This window comes from Triplophysa rosa, linkage group LG15 (genome assembly GCF_024868665.1).
Source record: "Triplophysa rosa linkage group LG15, Trosa_1v2, whole genome shotgun sequence".
In the NCBI taxonomy this organism is placed as follows: Eukaryota; Metazoa; Chordata; class Actinopteri; order Cypriniformes; family Nemacheilidae; genus Triplophysa; species Triplophysa rosa.
The window spans coordinates 2,760,157-2,779,833 of NC_079904.1; positions in this window are offsets into that span (position 1 = coordinate 2,760,157).

A 19,677-nucleotide genomic window follows, 5' to 3' on the forward strand; every position below is an offset into this window, starting at 1 on the left:
CCCTATTTGTAAATGAGTGAGTGTTTACATCTTGCGCAGTGGTCTATGTGAATCGAGTACTATAATGCAAAAAGCACTACAAAGAAGTTTATTTAAAATCTTTTTTTTTTCCAGTTGCATTTCATTCTTATAGATCAGAATTTGATGTCATTAAATCTGCAATACATAACTTGCCTCTATGGCGCCATCTCTGCTGGAAGCATAAAATTGCAGCTTACTTTACGTGCAAATCTTTACATGTCAAATGATGTTGAATTTATATTTCCTATGAAATCAAACCCAACAGCTCAAAATATAAATCAATATTATAAGTTAACCTTCGTGAATTTGTGAATTGCTTAACTTACTATTTATTTTTAACCAAAAGAAAGCTTTTATCTTCCTGAGACCTTTAGCTGATCTTTTAGCCTTGTTTAAGTCCCCAGTCTACAACTATTACTGTACGAAACTGTTTTTAATGATGTGCCATTTACTTAACGCAGCGGAAAAGAAACGGACAGCAGAAATCTGTTGTTCACGCACATGTGACCCGTTAAACGGCGATTTATCAGCCTATGAAACAGGTCTTAAACAAATAACAGCCAGTTCTGAACTCACATGTGAAGGCGAGGGCCGCCCGCACGTGCGGATACATCTCGTCCGAGAAAACTCGAGATCCTTTTTGTATTTCTCCTCCGCCTGATTTCTCACTTCATCACAAGGCAATTGGAACTGACAGCATAATTATCAGATCATCCAGAATTGATCTTCATCCATGTGGGTCAGTTCCAAGAAAAGTGGGTGGGTGAAAGGGAATAAATAAAAGGGGAGCAGAGGGAAAAAAAGAAGGCATCATCTTTGGAGGGTTGGCAACGGTTCAGTCGTGTTGTCAGCGAGACACGTATGGTTACGGGGAGGCAGCAGTTTGGAGATTGCGTTGCGGGTGTTCCCTTGATGTACCCTGACAGGAACCAGATTCAGAGCCGAGCGGCGGCGTCTGAGCTCCGCGCTTTTTATTTGTCTGGCTCCTTCGGGTTTTTCCTGGCCCTACAGGGCCCGCTCGGAGATTCTGAGGCCACTTATGCAGTTTGCTAGCTTTAGTGGGAATAACAAATACAGAAACGTCTTAACCTTGTGTAGCAGAAGAGAAGGAGGCACAAGCACGCTATTGTTCAGACATTCGGGTCAGAGGTCCATTTTTGCAGCTTTATAGCGTTTTCTTTGTGGTCTGTTTGTTAGGATGTTAGCGTAAACATGTTCTGTGTTACCTTGTATATTTGTGGCTTGCGTTTCGTAACCAGTAATCATATTAGTTGTGAAAATGTTAACCTTGGCGTTTATACGGTACAGTTGTTGTGACCTTTAAAATGTTTAACTATCAGAAGCTGGACTGAGTTTTGCTGTCTGGTCCTGGATTTCATAAATGATGAGATGAACAGTAGTTTCCTATATTAAAAGATCATTAAATTACACGTTTGCCTCAACGTAAGTCGTCTTGTTTCCTCAGACAATATATCAGACTATAAGAATGTTGGGGGAGTTTTGTGAAACTACAGATTCAATTTAAGCAACACTTTTGGAAAAAAGTGCAAAGTTTGCTATGTTACAATCTACAAAATAGCTACACGGATGTATTTTTTCAACTAAATATGGGTAGTTGACAAAAATACCATAAATGTGTCCTTTGGGGTGACAGCAAAAAATGTAAAAAAAAAACTAACAATGAAGATAAATCTCTCTTTTGCTATTAAAAATATAAATAATAATAATCATTTAAAATATTACTAACAGTTTGTTTTCAAAAAGTTTGTGCTGTCACACCACAGGACACAAGATATATTTGTAAACTACATATCACCATGGCCGTACCCACCATTGAGGTCCCCGAGGTTCAGACCTCGGTTAGTTTTGTCGTGAAAAAAATGCCAATTTAGTAAAAAAAACGCCTAGATAACTGATCTCAGATCTGATCTACCTCAGCTGTTTAAAAGCGCTCTTACTTTACGAGGATTACTGTCCAATCAAATGAAAGAAGGCGTGAGTTGCTATTGACAGAAGTCAAGCTCGAGTTCAGTTTCTACTGTGAAAGAGCGAGAAGTAAGTATCTAACTGTTTAACGTTTTATAGAAATCGCGTCTAAAAAATGCGTGAAAAACGCTGACTGCGTCGCTTTCTCCCAGAGCGCCCGGGAGTTTATACTCTCGTTTTGAGCGTGTCAACATTTAAACAACAAACCTGAGTAAACGACCGATTGTAATATCCAGTAATCCAAACTAAAAAACGTCGAAAACATATCATTTACGTGTTTTAATGTCAGTTTGATGAGACAAAAACATAACCAGACCTTCACTAGTTCATGCTAAACTGCGTAGCTTTGACTCAGGTGTGTTTATAGGTTGTAGTTAGCCTATTAAAACAACTATATGATTTGCAAATAATTCAAATGCATCACTTTTAAACAAATTCTCGTTCTTTAATTCTGTTTCTATATTATTTTAAGTTGACCTATTTTTAATAAAAACCTAAGTGTCTGCAACTTCTGTGGCTACACAAAAAAGTTAAAGGGAAAGTTCACTCAAAAATGGAAACCTCTTACCTTTATGTAATTTCAAACCCAAATGCATTATGATCCTTTATGAAAGACAGGTTGTATTTCAATCTGGTAGTATTTGTATAAAAATATCAATTGACCATGTGTTTACTTTCATTACTGATAAACATGAAAAGACAGAGATGGTTTTAGCAATTGTTATGTAATTTGCACTCCAAACGTTTTAAAATGCACATACTGTATGTAGATAAAGAAAGTCAATTTTTTTGTTTGTGACAAATTCAGTTTTTGAACCTCGGTATTTTCAAAATCCTGCGTACGGCCCTGCATATCACTACTATTTTTTTTTAACACTTTTGAATATTTTAGTATATTAACAAATGAATTACAACAAATTTATAATCTCCAAATAAAAGCTGAATATATTTTTGTTGTAATTTCATTTTAACTTTAATGGATTGTTAAAAAAGCTAGCTGTCAAGTTGTGTGACAACACAATCTCACGACCACAAGTTGGCTAATACATATCTCGTAAATTTCGTAACTTTCTCTTGTACATTTTTAAAATGTTCTGCGTTCTCGCCAGTGACGGTTAGGTTTGGGTATAATTGTACGTTTTTGTATTTACTTGCAATAGAGCTTGTTAATCGACGTCACGTGGCGTTGAATGTGTCACCATCTTGGGAGGATGGCTGCTAGTGCATTCAATGCAGTGTTTTGTTTTTCTTGTTTGATTAGGAAATTATAACTATGGTAGGTCAGCCTTGTTGTGTTAAAAACTGCAAATGCAGTCGTTCAGGAAAAGCCCATGGTTCTTTCACTTTCGATTTCACCATATATCAAACAAAACAAGTAACGGTACAAATCAAAACAATAATAGCAGTGGAGTATTATCCTCCCAAGATGGCGGCGCCAATGCAACATGCAAAATAGGGCGTGATGTCAGCTTTTTATCCAAAGCGACTTACATTGCATTATCCTATACATTTTTAGCATCGTTAGCGCCATGCTCTAACCACTGAGCTACAGGAAAGCTGTAAAAATATACCTCGTAAAAAGTGTTTTGCGATTCGTAAGAAAACTGTTACCAAAAGAGCATTTCTGGGCTTCTCTCACACACCGAATTTGTATTCAAGTTAGTAGCGTTGCTATATTTTAATTAGCTGGGAACGAACATGCTTTGATGGTTTTTATCTTTACAGTCATTACATCAGATATTCTGTGCAACGTTGTGGTTTGGCTGCATCAGCGTCATTCTGTTAATCTTTTTAGCAAACGGACGGTCCAGGCAGACACAAACCGATGGGTTTCGCTTATAGCTCGTCGTAACCACCTTCATTCTTCGCTGTGTTATGCGGAGAGCAACGGGTGTCGTTCTGTGCCAGATCAGTCCGGTTTCACACCGATCAGGCAGTTTTCCACCTCAAATGCTGACAGAAAAAAAGGCGGTCGTGGGTGGTTGCTGGGGTCAGTTCATCCACAGAGTGCGCGTTTCATGAGAACACAGCCACTTAATTCTGAACCATTCGTCAGATTTAGTCATTTGCATGAGGACAGCTATCATTTTGTGTGAGAACTGACATTGATAAATGAGGTGTTTCAGTTAATAAGCAATACAAACACATGAGAGGTCTTGAGAGGGAAGATGGTCCTCCTGTTTTTTGTCTGCTCATAAAGATTGCTTCCATATGATTGCTGAATTAATTTGCGTGGAATGGTGATTTAAAAGCCGGGATCTTGCGCGGTTATTAATAGGTGGAAAAAACATCATGTAATTCGAAACAACCAAAACATGGCGAAGCAACCTCCACGGAGGCGTCAAAATATTGTTTAATACTTAAGCGATAGCTTTGTGATTTTATCGCCGTTACAGTGTGACGGAGCAAAATATTTTCATATCGGACTTGCTGCATGTGTGCGTTACCATAAAATATTCCCCATAAATTTGTGTCAATTTGCACCCGTTTTGTGTTTTCAGAGCGCGTTAAAATATTTTTAAATCAAATTAGCGACGCCATAAATGACCGTCTGATTGCCAGCGGGGATTCGTGCTGCTCGGAGACGGAAAATTTAGATGTGCGGCAATGAAAAATGATAAATTATTGAACGCAGACCAAAACATATCAGCACTCTGACTGGGCCTTTTTTCACCGAGTGAAAATATTAGCACAAAAAGTCCTTATTAAGGGCGGTGATGTTATTTTAACTAGTTTGAATCACCTCTGGTCTCGGCGAGTCCCTGAGAGCTTATAAGTTCTCTCAAGCAGCAGAAGCCGGGCATGAAAAGTTTTCTCCACTGGTTTAACGCAACACTAGCAGAGAACAAGCGCTCCGCTCTTCTCTACTTGAGCGCGGTAAAGATGGAAATGACACGTTTTTACATTTGTGGATTTCAGAGGACGCTGCCGATAGGGATAAACCTGAAGCCACCTGTACAGAAATTGTGAGAAATGTTCAATCTAAAATAATTAAGAGGTGTAAAGTGACTTGTGGCTTTCTCTAATGGTGTCAAAATATTTGTGTATGTAGAGACGTTAAACTTCCAGTAATATCAGAGATTGGAGAACGTTTTCATAGAACCACCTGAGGACCAAATGACTATTTATTCAGTTCTTTAACATTAAGTCATACTTTCAGATTTTCAGAAATAGACTGATTCTGAAGTGATAGTTCACCCAAAAACATTTCTTTCTTCATTTACTGTCATTCCAAACTTGCGTGACTTTCTTTCTTCTGCAGAACACAAAAGAAGATATTTCGAAGAACGTTGGCAGCAAAACAACATTGGCCCCCATTTACTTCCACACAAAACCACCGAGACATTGCTCAAAATATCTTCTTTTGTGTTCCACTGAAACAAAGACTCGCATGCAAGTTTTGAACCACAAGAGGGTGAGTAAATGCTGACCGAATGTTTACTTTTAGTATCCAACAGTCCATGTATTCAACGATAAAAGTACATAAAGTGTGAACCGGTTGTAACGTTTCCATCTGAAAAGGTCACGTCTGGTTTGCAAGTTTAGATTTATAACTGGGTTTCGCCTTTAAAGATAAAAATACATTTTGATAACTCGTGCCTACGCAAGCTAATTTCTCTTTTCACCTCAAGCGTTCGTCTTTAAATCTTCACCAAAGTTACGCTTTGACATATTTGCACTGCACTAGCATGAAATGATCCATTCACTGACTTCCTGTACAGTTTTAATAGTCCTGCCACGCTGTCGTTTACTTTATGCTCGTACGACACGAAACCGTTGTTACATGCTCAGACTGCCTCGTAACAAAGGCAGAAAAGTAAAGTAAATGTCCCGACGCTCAGATTGCAGAGCGGGGTTTCCTTGCGAGACTGCGCTAATCATCCCGTGGCGAAACGAAAACAATACTTTCTGTGCGAGTTAGATTTCGCCGTGCCTCTAAATGATGGCGGCGTATGTAATGACCTCAGGTAATTCCGAGTGTCACTTTCAATCAGCGGCGTAACCACGAAAGCTCACAGCGATCCAGGGTGATGCTTTTGGAAATAACATCCTTCGCTGAAAAACGATTATTGATACGGGACGTCGGGAAAACGTGAACAGGTGGGAATACAAACAAATCGTATATGAAACCTCTAAGCGCTCTAAACTCTGGACGTTTCATGTAAAGCCACCCAGAAATGATGATGATGATGATGACGGCTGGATTAGGGTGGTGCATGAGAATTGCCCGTCTAATGCTCAGGAGCCTGTGTGTCTGTGCGTGGGTTTGCCCGCTTCATAGTAAGAAACTGCAACTTCTGCAACACGCCAGTGAAATTAACTCTGGAAACAGACGGGGTTTAAACAGAATAAACTTCTCTTGACTTTATTATATCAAGGCCTTCCAAGTACATCAGGCGAACGAAAAGCAGGGTAACCGTACACGGTAATTGGCTTGTGTCTGGCGCACACAGGGCATTGTGTTTCGATCTGGTGAAAATAAAGCGAGTGCTGAGCTTGTGACCCGATCAAAAGACCTAAACTTGTGGGAAATGTGAAAGGGACACATTTGGCATCCATCGCATCGCACCCTTTCAGAGTTTGTCGATGCAGGCCCAATCATTTGATTTCCATCGAACCCTTGTTGGAACTTCATATGAACCTTCCGTGGAAAATCTATCACGAGCATTATGTGTTGTTTACAGCAGCGTCTCTAGTATGTTTGGATTGGTGGTTGTAGGCCGCTGCCAACCGCATCGTAAGTGATCAGAGCGAATCGCAAATTTGGTTGGGAGGGTAACATGCATTTTGCAGATCGAAAAACTCAGTTTTTTAGTTGGTTCCTATTAGTTTGTATGTATCCTGGAAACTGAACCCATGACTTGCGTTGCTACCGCAATGCTTTGATACCTGAAAATGTGAATTCAACTGGTTTCTAAAAAGTGTTCTGGGTGGTTTCCATGCCCTTACTATGCCGTTGCTAAGGTCCACCATATGGTTGCCAGGGTGATGCTCGATTGAGGTATATCATTTATTCAGCCTACAAGCAACACGCACGTTACATTTTGATTCACTCCAAAGGACTAGAATATATATATCTGATGAATTATTACTGTATTCAGTATTTTATCCTTCATACCTTACACAAACGTGACGGCAGGTCTTTCAGGGCACACTGGGTTTGCTTTTTGAAAACGAAATAAACTGTCAGAGCTGTGAGTAATACCAGACCAGGAATTTCCTCAAAAGCAGGAACTGGAAGTGTGGGAGTTTTAACAGCATGTGCAGGCTTTGTCCAGGTGAACACACACGCACGCACGCGCGCGCACGCACACAGCTGGGCCTCACATGTTCATGGACGAGTTCCAGTGATTGTGTGAGTAAGAACTCACTTTCTTACCTGTGTGTTCACAGCAGCCGTGAGGGTCATAGAGACCCCGAGGGCCAACTGACCTTCTGTCTGACCTGACCAGATCAGACAGAGAAGTTCCCTTCACCCACATCAAAGCACTCATTTGTCTTATGTAATAAAGTCTGGGCTCATTTTGAAGGACACCTATTCAAAGAGATCAAACTTGAGGGAAATTCAAATGATAATATAACTCAATTTTCATTTCAAATGAACTCTTGATGGGTATAGCATGTTTTGCAATACTTCAAGTTTTAAAGCTGCTTTACAGAAAATAATAATAATAATAAATCAATTTATTTACATTTCAAAGTTCACCTTTATTTTAGAGCTTTTCACTTACTGTTTCAAGCTGCTTTGCAGAAGAATAATTGTATTATTATTATTATCGTTATTGATCATATTTTATAGTAATAATAATAATATATATTGAATTATATTATAACATTATGTTATAAAACAATTTAATATATATAATTTATTATTATTATTATTAAAAGAAAAAAATCTAGGCACTGACATTTTTCACAAAATAAATCAGAAAAAGCAACAGTGCTCTCTGCTTTTCTAATTCATTTGTTTGTGGTGTGATGTGGTGTTAAATGTTGAATGGAGAAACACATCAAACATTTCTTTTGTTGCTGACATCAAAGGATCAGCATTCAATCAATCTTGGACATAGAATGACAAGTTACTTTAGGCTTTGATCAAAACATTTGACAATAATGTCATCGGTTAAACTGGCTTTATCACATCTCTCGTTGCATTTTCAATATCCGCAAGGTGTTTCTGCGTTAAAGCCGAGCAAAAGTTCTCCTTTGTGCTCTCTCCAGAACCTCATTATAAACAGAGGCACGTTGAGTTTCTCCGGGTGGGATAAATGACTGGATAGGAGGCAGATATCTGTCTGCGCGGGGCAAAGAAAGCAGCTCGGGCCTTTGTGATCTCGGGCAGAGCCTGGATGAGCGCTCGGTGTCAGAAGCAAAAGCTCCCCACCCTCTTGTGTCCCATCAATCACTGCTTTGGCTTCTCTCAGATCTTCATGCAAACCCTTCATTTACTCACTGGCTCTGTGTGCCTGTTCACATGGGAACATTTAAGCAGGAAAAAAGTCCCTTTGCCCCTCTGATTTGAGGAAGGGGGGCTGGATTCTCACTCGCAATGGATAATTGTCTGTATTTAAGGACCCAGCTCACAGATATCTCAACAGATTTATAGCCGAAGGACTTTTCTTGGCCTTCGCATGCAGTAAATCACAGGGATTATGCAATTCATGAGGTACAACCCCTCTTCTTACTCAACAATCGAAAGACTTTCGATCAGTCTACGATTTATACGTTCCATTCAGTCGTGTGTTTCTAGTAGGGCTTAATGCTCCTATCTTTGAATCATTTATATCAATAAGCTTGCATTTTTTTTAATCACTGTACCCATCACGAGCTAATAATGATTTATAATTTAATAATTTAAGATGTCACGATGGGATCATTTTGACATAAAAATAAATTTGTAAAGTAACCTGCAATGTCATGTTTCAAACAGAGATGGCGATAGAGAGACACAAAAGAAATACTAGCGTGTATAAATGAGGCATTGTAAAGCTGCCTTACACAAACTGTTTAAAATTCAGTATTAAAGCATTGTTTTGCATTGAAAAGTTCTTTTTTCTGAATCGGTAATAAGGGATTGAGTAAACAATTAAATGACTTTTATTTACTGAGAAATGGCTAAATTAAAGCAAACACACATCATCAAAGAAAAACAACCAAACATACTCACATATGGCAGTAATCTAAAAATAAAAGCAACGGAACTGTTTAGACATGAGAGTGAAGGAAAAAATGCTTAGTCGACTAAAATAAGCCAAACAGCCAATAGAGAGAGAGATGGCTATATGGCTTCTGTTCTGAGCTGGCCAATGCTGACCTCATAACCCACTTACCAAACTCAAAGCCCTGTTTACTGGAAGCATGTCTCACAGCAGACAATAAAAATCTAAGAAGTGACTGTTGTGCCCACACGACCTCCTCTGACCCGTCGGTCCCACGCACTTGACAGAGGTCCAGGGGTCAACGCTTTGAAACGCGCTGCAATGGAAAGAGTGACTTGTCGGATGCTGATGCGTAGTGTATCATGTGCTCATCCCATCATCTGTAATAATGAACTGTGATGATGACATCACATCACCATGTTTAGAGTGTTTACGTTTATATGAGAAGTGCGGACAATGAGCGTTCTGTTGAACACGTTCAGTGAGCAACACATAACACATGACGGCGTGTGGTGTGAGCATGTGCGTGTTTATAGAGGTGATCGGTACCAAATTTCCTCTTGAAAGAAATAATTGGTCAAAATATGAAAATATTCACTTTGAATGGTTTTTACATGTCTCGTGACTAGCTGTCATATGCGTGTTTCCAACCAATGAGATTAGATGTTATTGTGTCGTCATATTTGACCTTACCGTGCTTATCTTTATATTGCCATGGATACGAGACATTGGTTGCTAAATAAGATGAAAATATGTTTAGTTTCATTCCAGAAGACACGGTGGCATTTGAATGTCAATTTTTTATTTAATTGTAGTTTTAAAATTTTAACTGAAATTGAATTGATGTAGCAAAAAGGATGCACAATTGTAATTAGTATTAGTAAATTTCATTTTTAATGAAATGAAATTTCCAAAAGCGCTGAAATATTTGAATAATTTAATTTTACAGCTTGAATTAAATACAAACATGTTATCATAAATATACAGCATTTGACATTTTTCCATATCTGTATTTAATGTAAACATATTTTAACATGTTTCTTTTTGGTGCACAATGGAGGAATTTGATTTCCCACAATGCTCTTTCTTATTTTTCTGCAGGGTGAATTGAGCTTAACCCTGGTATGTTTCTGATTCTGCGTCGCACCGAGTTACGTGCTTGTCGTTTTATGAGACATGCTTCCTCGTGTACTTCCTGTTTTAGACCCTAGAACCTTGTGGTGGAGGGGCTTAAAGTCTCCGCCCACATCAAAAAGATCCCCGACCATTTCTGACCCCACAAGATGGCGAACGCCCGCCTGCCAACTACGCCCCCTCCGCCCGGGGCGTTCTGAGGGAGCCATCAAACAGTATTTATAATCCTGGAGCAAGACGTTTTTAAAGTGGTCAACTGCAGGAGCAATGGAATTGTTGAGAGCAATTTGCGGTCACTGCATTTTCTTGTAAAAGAGCCACGGCCTGGCAAGGTCTTGCCCGTTATTTGGAAACGCAGAAGACATTTTATATCTTATAACCATTTCATGCTAATTTAGGATGAAGAAGAGTCATTCATTTGGTTTTGAAATGGAAATGTTGGGGTATTAACATGACAAAATAAGTTAATCATTTTTTTTTGGTCCTGGAAAATGAAAAAGATATCCGAAGTTTCCACCGCTCGACTGAATCAAAACTGCAATTATAAAAATATACTAGTGAAAATAAACATAATTAAAGTGAAATTGTCATAATTATCATTATTAGTGAAAGGTAGTAATGTGGGCTGCAGCAGAAGTAGGTTTTACTATATTTTATAGTGAAACACAAGAAAAGGAAATATAAGGAATAACATACACAAAAAATGAAATGAGACACTTTATTCTGTTATTTTGACACAAATTCACATGACACTGGAAAAAAATGTAGTACGAAAAGTAACCTGCAATGTTGTCTTGCGATGGCGAGATAAATGCAAAAGTTATGGATTAAAAAAAACCTGTAAAAAAACGTACTGGCAGAAAATTACCAGTACATTTTCCTTTATTTTACGGACATTTCCGTTAATGCTAAAATGTAATTTAATGCAGTGCAAAATTTAAATTACTGGTAAAACTACTGTAAAAAATGAATACGGAAAATTCCCGCATATTAAGACGGATTTTTTTTAGAATGCAGTTTTATGAATGCAACTTTCATTATTAATTTTAATCAAATATGCCTTCCATCCAGACAGCAACAGGACCGGGACACATGGCTGAAAGTCTCTCGGCGTGTCATGGGACGTCCCAAACAAGAGCACTGTCTGTACAGGAAGGAAACCATTCAATACACTGTGCTATTACTTCCTGTTTAACATCCTCGTATTATAAAAGAATAAAAGCAGTCTGGATGAGACCTAAACATTGAGCTTTTATTTATGTGTCTTGCCCTGTGTTGTACTGTTCGAGGCTGACGGCTGCCAGAATCCCCACCGATGTTTCCACATGTGCTCCGGAGGATGTTATCAACATAACTGCGATAAAGGATAAATGATGCCTTAAGAGGTTCACATATGTGCACCAAAGCTTAAAAATACACGACTTTGAATACAACCCCCTCACATATTGAGAGCTCCATAAATCACTCGTATAACACACACACGCGCGCTTGGCACAAAATCACACGGCCCTCCGGTGACCATTCCAACCTGTCAGTCGAAAGAAGCCGGTGGGCCGCGACTTAATGAATGTATAGCAACCAAATTCCTCCTCTGCTTTAGAAGAACACACGGTCTCTGTATCTCGGTTACCCTGGGCTTGTTTTGCTTGGTCCTTGTTAGGCTGCGCCGCTCTGCGTACTCGGATATTTATGGATGTGTAAAAATGCACAAGGACGGATTAAAAGTCTCGCGAGCGGCGAGTTGCCGGGACAGCCCCTGAGTAAACAGGAATGTTTATTCGTACGATCTGGGGTTTGATGTGTTTTCGCTGGATGACGGGTGAATTTATCAGCTTCGCTGTTGTCACACGGCTCCAGACCTGAGGGGCTTTGAAAGAAAGTTGTGAACATACTGCATATCTAATATCTGCGGCCTACATGTTTAGATTTTCTACTGAAGTCTAGACGTCTGAGACTGCAATAGAGAAGTTTTTTTTTCAATTCTGCATTTCACTTTTTTATCAACATTAAAAAGTTCTATCTCCTATACAGCTTATCTCAGTATCAATGTCCTATAAGTCACTTTGGATACAAGAGTCTGCCAAATGCATACATTTAAATGTGAAATAAAAATTCTGCATGAATTGTAGAATTTCTTCATATTTTTAATGTGGTGGCAAAAATCTCATATTTTGTACGAAGGGTTTAAAGGGGTCATATGGCACGGCTAAAACGAATATTATCGTTTGTTAATAACCATGATTTAAGGTTCAAAAATGCCTCTCTGAAACGCGCAGATTTTTTACAAAGCTCATGGCTTGAAAAGCGAGGTGTGCTATGATTGGCCAGTTAACCAGTGCGTGGTGATTGGTCGAATACTGCAAGCGTAACGCCTCTAACCATATTTGGAACATCAGGTTCCTCTTCAATTGTACTGACAGGTACACCCATCTTACTTGCGAATACATTTGGGCGGTCTTAGTCAAATCATACCACGAACTGATGTAGATTTGTGGGGGTGTGGTTACACGAGGCGTTTCAGGCAGGTCTGGGTGAGCATTCGCTTTTAGATAGAATGCATATTTTGTTCCGACACTTACATTTTTACAATTTTACGTATCTAATACATGCATGGGCAACTTATCACACACCAAAGACACAGAAAAACAAGTGTTCGCGCCATATGACCCCTTTAAGGTCCAGTGTATGAAATTTAGCGGCATCTAGTGGTGAGGTTGCGAATTGCAACCAACGGCTCATTTCACTCCTCCCCTTCGAAGCACTACGGTGGCTGACACAGGACTCATTTGTCTTCATGTTTTCGCTTCTTTCCCAAAGGAGAAAACGTATTTACGAAACACGCTCTGTAGAGCAGTTTGTCCGTTTAGGGCTACTGTAGAAGCAACATGGTGAATTCCATGTAAGGGGACCCGCGGTGTATATAGATAGAAACTGCCCATCCTAAGACAATAAAAACAGAACGCTTCTTTATGTGAGGTCTTTATACACCTCTAAAAACATAGTTATGTACGTATATCATATTGCATTTCTGTCAATAGATCCTCCAAAAAATCACGCATTAGACCTTTAACACGGTCGATGCCCAACATGTGACTGGCGACCTGGATACAACGCAGAATCATAAATATTTCTCATTCAATTTGAGTCACAATGTTTAACATTTTCATTTCATTAACGTCGTTTTAACATACACAAAATCCTCCAACTTTGTTTATCACCGGGTTTAAATCAGATTTCAAACCCCTGATTTTCAATCCAGCCTCAGACTTTTGGACTCCACTGTATACACCAGCATAAATTGTCCATGCATGCGCTGTCACGCTTATTCACCCCCACACGTTTCGATTCTGCATCTACATTTTCACCACATCATTTATTTTGATTCATTTATATTTACTCTATTGGTTTATTTGCCTTTAACAGACTGGAACCTGTTGCCGGGGCGCTTCGCTTCTTGAACTAATTTAAACCCATGAGCATCCCAAGACAGTAGTTCTGTAAACCCACATTCAACAAGTCCGCATTGTCTTTCTATATCAAAACAATGTGTTCAAACTTCAAATGCATATTTTCAATCGTGTTTACTTCTCATTTTCTTGCTTCCTAGCGACTCGGCGATCACCCCGCCGTGAACCTGCCACACAACGCTTACCATGTGAAGATCAAAGTGCCACATAGTCACGTGAAAGAGACGAAAGGACTGGGATGGTACAAGGTTTGGGACACTCCGTCTGTTCTCTTTGTTTTGAGCCAGGTGTAGATTAGATCTTTTTTCTCTGTTGAAATGAAAAGTCAGAGCGATTCAATAGTAAAAACAAACAGCTGTGGCGAGTGTTTGGAGAGAGCTAAATGAAATCCAGGTACAGCACTGTACACCCAAGTGCCTTTATTCTGTTAAGACCTGTCAATCACAAACCAAGAAAACTGCTGAAAGAATGCCTTCTCAATCCCTCCATCTACGGTTCTTCAATGCGCAGTTGCTACAAAACCATATTAAAAAAGTGTGTTTCGGTTTGATTTATGCCATCGCTAACTATTAGAGCTGCATGATGTTAAAAAATGTGATATGCAATATCATGATGCTTAAAGTTTGTCAAATTAAAGCTATTTAAACTATTTTGTGGACAAATAAACAACAAGTAGTTATTAAAGCAATAAGCCCCAAGAAGCAGTGGGTTACAGTGCATTTTATAACAGCTAAGGGCGTTGTGGCACGACGCGAAGCGGAGTGCCTAAAACCCCGTAGCTGTTATAAAATGCACTGTAACAAAAACGGTTATTCCATATGCTTAGCAAGGTTTCATAAAATAAAGAAAATAAAATGATATTTAGGCTATGTGGTGAGGTCAGCCGTTATATATTGAGGTATTTTATAATGGCTTAGAACTCCGCTCAGCCAATCAGAATCGAGGACCAGAACTGACCGTTTTATAATAAGGCATGTACTTCAGGTGACCCGAGGTCAAGGCCCGGCTCCTATTCCTCTCTCTCTCATCCCGTAACTTTCTCTCTCTCCGCTGTCCTATCAATATATTGGCTATGAAGGCAAAAAATGTCATAACAAATTGAGAGTTAAAAACTGTCTCCTTACCACGAATTGCAAAAGCTTATATGATAATGATTTACTGACAGTTTAAGCGGCAACAACATAAACGTTCTGTGGCCCAAACTTCCGGTAGACCTCCGCAAAGAATCTGTAACTGCTTAGTGCTGAGTAGCTTTCATTTAATATAATACAATTAATATACAATAAAATCAGGGCTGTGCAATTCATCAAAAATAATCGTAATCGTCAATTTTGGCCTTCAACAATTACAAAAACAAAATAATCAAGGTAAAACGATTATTGTGAATCCTCTCTTTTCTTGTGGTATAAATCCACAGCGCACCCCCTTCCTTTACAGCGGTTCAGCTGTGCTGTTTCTTTCCAGTTATTTTCAGTTGAATTCACAGTTTAAAAGCCAAGTTTTTTTTATATTTCTATGTTGTTTTAAAAGGTACGTGTTAAATAATCGTGATCTCAATATTGGCCAAAATAATTGGTCACAATCGTGCAGCCCTAAATAAAATATGAATTAATTTTAATATCAAATAAATTGTTATATTATAACCAAACACGGACCGGAAGTTAACTTGTGTCCGATGAAACGTCTTTAAGTTGTCGTATCGGATTTTACATGAAAATATTGGATGTTTTTCAACACTTATAAAATAATGTTACGCTTCAAACAGAGATGCAGATAGAGAGGCAAAGTTTATGGATTGAAGCTTGACTTCTTTTGTTACATACTGTAACCGACATACTGTATATGTTTACGATGTTTTTCTGGGAAAATCGAACATCGGCTTCTCTGTCTCGCCAGGCTCTCTGCTGTCTGCATCAATTGAAAACTCTAACGTCTGTGAAGTATTCAAACCATTCAGTTCACGCTGGGTCAAAAAAGGACAAATCCAGCTGCTGGGTCAAATTAAATGAGAAAATGTTTCTTTTTGACCCAACGCTGGGTTGAAAACAAGCCAGCATTTTTTTTGGAGTGTTATTGCAAACCATTGTGATATGCACATTTGCAATATTTCAATAATATTTTTTGCAGTCTTCAACTACAACGCTAGAAGCTCCGACGCTAACAGCTCAGTACATTTGCAGAAATGTTATTGATTGATTTAAAGTTCATCTAAGCTCCACTCGTGTATCAGAGCTTATGTGTTGTTAATATATTGAAATGGCACTTGTGGGGAAATGTGGTGAAGCTGATCAGAGCTCTCAGTCGAGCAGCAGGAAATCTAACAAGCTGCGGGATTTCTCTTTCACATTTATGAGGATTTAATATCATACGGTGCTAAGACACAAAGTATTAGACCTCAGCTCCTCTCCCATCCGCATCAACCAAACATGTCATCTTCTGTGATGCTAGACTCGCAAACGGTGTCTGCATCCTGCAAACCTCGGCTTCCCCTCAGCGAAAACACGAGCGCTCGCAACATCAACTGGGAACGCCGAGCTCTCGTCAGCTCACACCCATGCCGGCGCCAGGAGAACACGCCAAACCCTGCTGGAAAAAAAACTTCACTGCTCTCTGGAGGGTCCCGACTTGACTGTTCACTCTTTTCCTGTCTATCGTGGGCTCGCTCGGAGTCTGTGTTTTTAGGAAAATTCCTCTGGCGCGACCCCGTAGGCCCGACGTCTCAGAATCATTAGAAGCGAACCCCCGACTTGTGTTTGTCCTGCGCAAACATCTCAGCTGTCACTTCATCCATCTCGCTCGGCCTGCCCTGAAACTTTAACTTCGTGATTTTTTTCCGTTTTACCTCCTTGTGGTCATGGACATGAGCCGCTTCACCTTCTGTAGGTCCCGCAGACATCGAAGATCTATCAAGGAGTTTCAAACCAGTTTCATTGGTAAAGCGGCGTTGCGTAGCCGCGTGTGACGGCCGGACCTGCGCAGACGTGATTCCTTGTCACATAATTCATCTTCAAACACTTTAAAAACAGAGCGAAGAGTGAGGACAGGACATTAGAAAGAGGAAATGTTAAGTAAGAGGGTCAAACACAAGTATGTTTGTGCAATGTCGCCATCTCTTGGTGATTTATGATGAGGCCGTATGTTGATGTTCAGGTGTGTCATTCATAGTTGTGGCCTGTATGCAAGTTTAGAAACACATACGTGACTCACACATGGTCAAAGAGTCCATGCCTGCAAATGTGGCGATTTTTAGATCACCATTGTGCTCATTCAGATGAATGTTCCCGAGACTGTGTTAGGAATTGTATAGCGATGTGGATGAGTTGCTTCACAGAAAAATGATATACCGTTCAAAAGTTTAGGGTCACTTGAATGATATTTTTGTTGTGATCTTAAAAATCTTTAAATCTGAAAAGGTATGCTTAAATGTCTAAAGTTATTTTAGTAGACAAAACAAATTGTGCCAATATATTACTTCATAACTTCATTAGATGATAAATTTGTATTGAATAAAAATGTTTCTCAAATAAATTACTTGAACTAAATATTACATAATATCCAATAAGCCAATAAGAGGCCCAAAACTCCATCAATATTGTTAAAAAAAGTTGCTTGATAAAATGACAAAATTGTATTTTTCCAAAAAAGGCTGACTACACTGAAGATGCTAAATTATAACATAGATTTGATTTGTATTCCATTTTTTAGTCAACATAATTATAACTGTTTCAATGGTTTTGAATATCTGAAATATCAATATAAAAATGTTTAATATACACTTTTTTAATAAAAAAGGATATATATATATATATAATAATAAATAAATATAAGAGAAAGATAGAGAGTATAGCATATATTTTAAATACAATATATATGTAAATAACAAAAAATACAATAATTGTAAACATATGCTATATTTTGTCAAAAGAAATTAAACTTAACTTTATAAACATTAACAAACATGACTTACATCAAACTTATTCGCTTATGTATATAACACATTTTTAAAACATTTGAAATGTCATGCTAGCTTCACTCGTGTATTTTATTATATTCACGAATCAAACATACACACACGCACAATAGGAATATGGGCCTAATGATATCACACAGATAATGTGTGTATGATGTGCATTCTATAAAATGAAAAGCATGTGCAACATTTGGATCTGATACTGTTATGTACCTTTTGCTCCATCACACCTCTGCAGTCGAGGAGATCCGGTGCAGCTTCTGTGCCACAAGCACACAGTGATCTCTCATCTCATCTCATCTCATCTCATCTCATCTCATCTGCTGCGCATTTGCTTGACTTGGAAGACGAGGCGGAGGAGAGAACTGGGTGCGTTAAATCAGTTCCACTCTCTTGTAAATTACAGCCCTGCATTTTTAATTTCCTTTCCACGTACAGTACACTGTTATTCACTGGCGTCCAATCCAAACACGGAGCGGGAGCCTTCGCCTCTCTCGCGCAGTCTCCGGCTGTCAAAAACATGATGAAATGCGCACATTCCTCCTGTCAAAACGGAAAACTTTAAAGATCAACAGTGAAACAAAAGGGACTGAGAGTCCTGCTAGAATGAGATTCTTTAATTTTACACATGAAGTTTTAGAGGGGTCTCGCGTGTGTATATTGCATTTAATGCCAATAATGTAGCAATTACAGTCTGTGTAAAGTCATCTTAGGGCCCGGTGCGTTCTGAATGTGCCTGAAGATATTGTCTTGGCACTATAAACAACTAGAACAAATGCTGGGGAAAGCTGTCATAATAAGTGTTTCATTTGAGGCGAGATTTATCTTAATTCCATCTGAAAACCGTGGTCAGCACAATCTTATAATCATTTAATTCGCAAGAGACCCCCTTTACGTTATTTGTGAAAGTGCACTTGTTTTTTCTATGGCCGTAAATGTTAATTGCTTTCTAGTTTTAGATTTAGAGGTTTATCAAAGAAAAAGTTCCTTCGAAAATCGAAAATCTATTTAAATGAAAACAACATGCTTATTTTAAACGCCCTGTTTAGGTATGAAGTTTTTGTTATACTTGAATTGAAGAATAAATAGATACGCCAGATACTTCTGAAACCTCAGAAATCACAGTTTTCAGGAAATGGGGAAAATGTACTTTACAAATGATAACATACTGTGTTGACAAAGTTTACAAGCACTTTTTAATACGTTTAATTGGATGGATATTTGAAAAACACAGTGACAAACATAAAGGGTGACTGATGAGAATGATTTATGACAAAAAATAAAAACCATGAAATATGCAGATACAAATGTTCAGAAGGACAGCAGCGATATCAAATGTGTTTGTAAAAAACCACAACACTGTAAACAGTAATGGCCAAAAGTGATGTCCAGGTTAAGAAAATCGGATGAATTTGCCTTTTATTCAAATATATTATTAAAGATGTATCAAAAAATATTGAAAGCATGTTGTGCAGTCTTCAGGAGGAGGCTTCAGAGGAATTTAAGGAGGCGTGGCTAGTCATTCACATGTGTGTATGAAAATAAAACCTGTACACCTGATACACTGTCTGCCTTTTTTGTCCCCCAAAAAATTGTCAAACAAATAGCATAAACAACTGTAGTGTTTTCTCCATCGAACCTGAGAACCTAAAAATACGCCCTCCGGACATCACTTTTGGCCCGTGCTGTAATTGCTATAAAATATAACTGTTAGTGATTATGGTTTAAAGGGTAAGTTCACCCAAAAATAAAAAAATCGTGATCAACCCTCAATGTTTAACCTGACCGTATGGTGTTTGTGTGAATCCGGGTTGGATATCACACCACGTGTATCATTGAACAAATTTAATCAATAAACAAATTTCAATATGTGGAAAAGAAGATTCGGAGGGCAAATAAATACGAGAATTTTGAATTTGGGATGACTCAAAATTTTGTG